Raw genomic sequence first — 6,878 nt, 5'->3', positions numbered from 1 at the left:
AACATTCTGAAAAGGGCAACAAAAATGATCAGGGGTATGGAACGGCTTCCATATGAGGAGAGATTAAAAAGATTGGGACTTTTCAGCTTGGAAAAGAGAAGGGGGATATGATAGAGGTCTATAAAATCATAACTGGTGTGGAGAAAGTAAATAAGGAGATGTTATTTACTCCTCATAACACAAGAGCTAGGGGTCAACAAATGAAATTAATAGGCAGCAGGTTTAAAACAAACAAAAGGAAATATTTCTTCATACAATGCACAGTCAACCTGTGGAAATCTTTGCCAGAGGATGCCAGAAGGCCAAGACTATAACAGGGTTCAAAAAAGAACTAGATAAATTCATGGACGATAGGTCCATCAATGGCCATAAGCTGGGATGGGCAGGGATGGTGTCCCTACCTTCTGTTTGCCAGAAGGTGACGGGATGGATCACTTGATGATGACCTGTTCTGTTCACTCCTTCGGGGGCACCTGGCATTGGCCACTGTCAGAAGACAGGATACTGGGCTAAGTGGACCTTTGGTCTGAGCCAGCATGACTATTTGTATGTTCTACAAGCATGGCTACAACTCTTATGTATTATTAATTCTATATTATGGTCATGCACCCAGGACCCAGTCAAGGGCAGGACAGCATTATGCAACATGCTATATAAATACAGAGTAAGAGATGGTCCCTGCTCCAAAGAACTTACAGTCTGGACATCTTTAGCCCAGATGCCCATTCATCAGGCCTGAGGGGCTGGCACTGAGACCCTGTGTGCCCTGTCACAACACCTGGAGCGGGGACAGACTCACATGACAGGAGCCCCCACTGCCAGGTGAGTGCATAGTGGGCTTTGAAAGCAAGTAATTGTTTCTAGGGCCAGACATGTATGAAAAGCAGGTACAGGATTGAATGCATATTGTATCCATGAGGACATCAATGCTGTACATGAGGGATTAAACAGATTTCTTGTTTTGGGTTTGGGGCTGTTTTCAAATTGACTTTACAAGAAAGGGATTCAAAATATCAGTCACATCTTAGGTGATTTCTGTCACTAACCATCCCAAGCCAAGGGGAAAAACTCAACTAGTTAAAATAGCCAGAGATGACCCAGTATCAGGCAGAAACTAAACACAAAGTCATTGTTACTAAACAGAAAAAAGCAGTAAATGTATTTCACTTTACTAATAATAGAAGCTCTTAGAGCATAAACTCTTTGTTCTGTGTTTTTATAGTGCCTAGCAGAGGGGAGTCCTGTCCATGACTGGGGCTTCTAGGCATTAGTGCAATACAAATAAATAATAATAATTAACACTAGTAAATGGCCTCAGTTTCCTTCACATTTCTACTTTCAGAAAGTTAATCGAATCATTTCTGAATGAGTAACACAAACATAAACTTTATCTTTTTTCTCTTGTTGATCTTCAATAAAGTGTAGCAATGGTCACTGGCCACCCTCTCAGCATTAAAGAAGAGGAAAGTGAGGAATGAGGAAGGAACATAACAGGTGCTTACCAGCTGGAAGAGAGAGAGGAGCAGTCAGCAGATACTGGTACCAAAATGAGTACCCAGGTCACCAGCTGCTTCAGCCTGTCAAACACAGGGGGAGAGTTTCAAAAAAGCTTAAGAGATTTAGAAGCACAAGTTGCATGCACCTAAATCTGTTAGGTACCATGGAAAAAATATTGGCCTTAAAGGGCCAGTTCCAGAAGGTACTTTGCAGAAAAAGGTCATTACAAAGGCAAAACCCTGTACTAGAGAAAGTTGTAAGGGACCAGGAAGTACCAGGGAAGTGTTCTTAGGGAAGAGGCTGCTTTGATGTTACCCCATCAGAGTTGTGTTACAATCATAGACAATATAGCAATTGGTATTATACAAAATTAAGTGCCAGCAAAGCTAAAGAAGTTTGTAACTTGTTTTCAGGTAGCTATCTGGAGTACTGTATTTTTAAGCTTTTTCTGTGTCTATATTTATGTATTTTTCTCTTAATTCAATAACATTTCTGACCTATAGAAAAATGACTATTTCTGGTCTGTGACAGACTGAAATTCTTCTCTTGCCATGTTCTGCCAGATTCTGTGCTCCATCTTACTACGTAAATAGTACCATGGTTATTAAGGCCACAAGGGACCACTGTGATCATTTACTCTGACCTCCTGCATAACACAGGCCTTCGAATTTTCCCCAGTGATTCCTGCATCAAGCTCATATGGCAGAGCAGCGTGGATGAAAGAAGTTACCTTCACGTGTTCACAGGAAACATCCACCTCGCAGGAATCTGAGTGTTTGAGGGTGGCGGGGGCGAGTTGCTGTTGTTTTAAACCAAGGACATGATGGTATGTTCCCAAGAATGTTCTCCTGATGGATCATTGACTTTTGGGATCAGATCCTTTATCCTTCTTTTTAGTTCCTGACAAATAACAAGTGTATTTACCAGAAAAGTATATTATTTATCCTGAACCAATCTGGTACAGTGCTTCTCTGAAGCTCTCCAATCACAATCAAATGAGACTAAAAGCATCTTTTCCTTTACATGGCACTTTGTACCAATGGCTAAATTAGATGCACCTGCTTCTGATCAAGCAAATTAAGCACCGAGTTACTTTAATGCTTTTTTTCAGAACAGGAAGAACTTGCTGAATACCCGTCACCAGGGAACAGCAGGTTTTTGTTGTTGTTTTTTTAAACAGGGTGTCCATGTTAATGAACCACAACCTGATGAGTTGAACCAAGCTCTCCCCAGCTTGTGGGGAGGGGAGCTTTTGGAAACATAGTGATCTTCAAGCTATGGCAGGTTGGCAGAGTAGCCATGGCCAACTCAGTGTAGTGTGAGAATACTGTTGATTGTCTCATTTAGTACATTGCCACGGGGCACCTCTGTCGCTACCCAGTGTACTTCACTGCCTGGCCAGTGCATATGGTTTCATGGTCACAAATACACCCCAGGTTGTTACCATTTCATGAAGTGTGTATTTATTCTTTTCTTGCAAAGTGTCACAGTGTACTGCAGACTTCCAGCCAGGGGAGGTTTGCCCGCAGCCTTCACCCCTCACCCCATGCTCACTCTCCAAACATCCTTCTGATCTTCCCCTTTCTTCCTATTCCTTCCACTTATTTCCTCCCAAGTACATCGTTAGCCCAAAAAATGGCCACCCAAGTGCTCATAATCACCCAACAGAAAGTGTTTAATGGCTGATAGCTGAGTCTGCTTCATGCTGCAGCAACATCAGTGACCAGGGAGTTACTAACAGTGCCCTGTCCCACCCATCTACACTTACAGCAACATATAGAGTACAGACACTGCATGCTCAGTTAGTCTGGGTATAAACAGCTGTGCAGAAGGGGAGACATGGCATAGGCAAGTAGAATAGAATTGAGTGCCCTACACATCTGAACCCTTAGGATACGTACCCGAGCTGGGCTGTCTACGTGCACAAGCAGTGCCACCCAGGTCTATATTTCTATTTTTAGCAGTGTAGTGGTCTGCCACCTCCCCACTGCCAGAGCCTTTCACTGCAGCATGTAGCTACACGCGTAGTGCCTGTACTCTACACACTGCCGTAAGTGTAGACAAAATAGCCATTATTTGCTTGCATTCCTCTATCTGTCTGTGTCCATTTGTTGTCTCTCGCCTTATACTTAGATTGTATACTCTTTGGGGCAGGTATCATCTTCTTGTTCTTTGTTTATTCAGTGCCTAGCACACTGGGGTGCTGGTCTATTAATAATACAAATAATAAAATAATACTACTAGCCAGGGAGAGGTTGAACAAGATGGTTGAAATGATATGAGTTTGTTTCCTTTCCCCTCCACCCACAATGCATATGATTGTACCATTGGTGATGTTTGTTGTAGGGAAGAGGATTGCCTTCCCAAGAACATCAGCTGCTGAATATCAGACCCAATGGACTAATAATCTGATCTGTTACAGCAAGTCTTTATAACCGATCTTTTGGGATTCCTCTGGAATTTGGAGACATTTTGGATGGAAGTGGAGATGTTGGCTCCTATCATTTTCTCATCTATTTTTATTTTCAACAACAAAATGTAATACTATATGATATAATAATATTAACATAATAACATCCGAACTGCATAAACACAAAACAGAATTTTCCTGCAATGTAGGTGTACATGGCTTTCTTATCAAAGGGAAATGCTAAGGCAGTTTGCAGAGGTCCAATATACTCAGTCATAGAGTTGACTGAATTCTATGCATCCGAAGAAGTGAGCTGTAGCTCACGAAAGCTCATGCTGAAATAAATTTGTTAGTCTCTAAGGTGCCACAAGTACTCCTGTTCTTTTCAGACAATCTTTGTGAATTTTGACAGTTTTTCACCAAATCATTATTCACTGTAACTTCTGTTCGATAGCCAGAGAGCTTTGTAGATGGTTAGATAATACTGTGCAAATAACATTCATTGCAAATGTTGGCATTTTTTCATCAAATAATATGTGTATAAATCTTTCATTATTCAACCAGCTGTAATCAATGTCTACATTGGTTGCCACCAAAAGCACCCAGATGCTTTCTGAAAGAACACAGCTCATCCCTATATTTAGAATAATAATTGTGCTTTTTCCAGATACAACTGTGTGGAATCTATTGGCAGACGCTGACTTTTCAACGTCACGCATTATAACATACAAAACAATACATGTATTAGCAGATATCTTGAAGAAACTGGACCATGTATATTTATTTTCATTCTTTCTGCTATTCATATGGAAAGCTCACCCTTGCTTCACATCTGTCAAACCAATATGCCATTCCGTAGTATTTCAAGTTCTTGATGTTTTCTACCTTTTGTGGTATATCCAGGCCTTGAAGTTTACTTTAAGTAGAAATTTTTCCAAAGATGTATTTATAGTTATCAAATCTCTGAGATCCACTCAAATAAATAATTTTGTGTCCAGAATAACATGTATTCATAGTCATACAGCTTTTCTTCCAAAATTCATGGCTATTGGATTGATCTCCTGTTGTATGCTCCTCAGCTCTAACACTTAACAACTTTAATTGCAATCTTTATCGTTGTAAAGTAGCATTCCATATGTTCGCATGCTCTCACTTTGGTGTCTGTTGCTTGTTTGGTTTGGATGGGATCAGACAGGACTCAGGACAAGATAACTAACTCAAAAGTTAAAGGCAGGGTCACGTAAGTGGAACACAAAGTGCAATGAAGTTTGCAGAGAGAATTGAGTTGGGGTCTGTTGCCCATATCACTTCAGGTTGCACTGGGATTGTTCCTAACCAAACTTAAAGCCTGAAGTTATGAACCAGAAAAAACTCTGAATTTCTGGGAGCAGCAGATTTGCTCAGCCTAGCTATGTCATGTGAGTTTATTTTGTTACTGTTTTTCTCTCCACTTTTTGCAAAATCACTAAATTGTTCTGACAGGGGATTCTGATTTATTTTATGAGCAATTTGGAGCAAAGATCACGGTGGCCCGATCCTGCTACCAGTTATATGAATGGGAAAAGTTCCACTGGTTTCAAAGTCAACCGGATATGCCCCTCTTTGTCTTTTCACATGCACATTTACAGTGCCCTACAAACAATAAATAGTTATTTATGGGGCTCTAAGGATCCACCAACTTAAATCCAATCTTACACTCACTCGCTGTGGGAATTAAGTTTTTCCTTTAACCTAGTATGCAACCAACGAAGGATAATAATGTCCGTAAATTATAGTTCACGTAGTTGTTTTCTGCCAGTGATTCCTATAAAAGCACTGAATACAGCATGATTCAAGTGACAAAATGCCTTGGCAAAACAAATCATGTAAATTACTGGGTTGGCTTCTCTCTTTAGTTTTCTAAAACCTGAGGGTGAGGGGGGGCGAGAGATCTTGCTGCGTTCAGTGAAGTATTTCCTCTCTGCTACCTTCTCTATTACTGATTGGACTGTGTTGTATTAACACTGCTGTTTCCAAACTAATGGGAAATGCAGCTACTGCAATGGCACTTCTCATTTTTCAGGTATTTAATAAGACAGAATAATGGGAAAAGAGGAAGAACTAGCTGTTTGGTAAAAATATTTTACTTTGTCTAATCTAATCTATCTATTATAACTCAGAATCTAAAAGAATACAAAATCATAAGAACATAAGAACAGCCGTACTGGGTCAGATCAAAGGTCCATCTAGCCCAGTATCCTGTCTACCAACAGCGGCCAATGTCAGGTGCCCCAGAGGAAGTGAACCTAACAGATAATGATTAAATGATCTCTCTCCTGCCATCCACCACCACCCTCTGACAAACAGAGGCTAGGGACACCATTCCTTACCCATCCTGGCTAATAGCTATTAATGGGGTTAACCTCCATGAATTTATCCAGTTCTCTGTTAAACGCTGTTATAGTCGTAGGCTTCACAACCTCCTCAGGCAAGGATTTCCACAAGTTGACTGTGCACTGTGTGAAGAAGAACTTCCTTTTATTTGTTTTTAACCTGCTGCCCATTAATTTCATTTGGTGACCCCTAGTTCTTGTATTTTGGGAATAAGTAAATAACTTTTCCTTATCCACTTTCTCCACGTCACTCATGATTTTATATACCTCTATCATATCCCACCTTAGTCTCCTCTTTTCCAAGCTGAAAACTCCCAGCCTCTTTAATCTATCCTCATATGGGACCCATTCCAAACCCCTAATCATTTTAGTTGCCCTTCTCTGAACCTTTTCTAATGCCAGTATATCTTTTTTGAGATGAGAAGACCACATCTGTACACAGTATTCAAGATGTGAGCGTACCATCAATTTATATAAGGGCAATAAGATATTCACTTATTCTCTATCCCCTTTCTAATGATTCCTAACTTTAATGATTCCTAAATTGATCTCCTAACCAGGAGATCAATTTACTAGCTTGGGGTATGCTGACCAGCTAA

Source organism: Gopherus flavomarginatus, chromosome 7, assembly GCF_025201925.1.
Source record: "Gopherus flavomarginatus isolate rGopFla2 chromosome 7, rGopFla2.mat.asm, whole genome shotgun sequence".
Taxonomy (NCBI): Eukaryota; Metazoa; Chordata; order Testudines; family Testudinidae; genus Gopherus; species Gopherus flavomarginatus.
Note: the sequence above shows the minus strand (reverse complement) of the source record.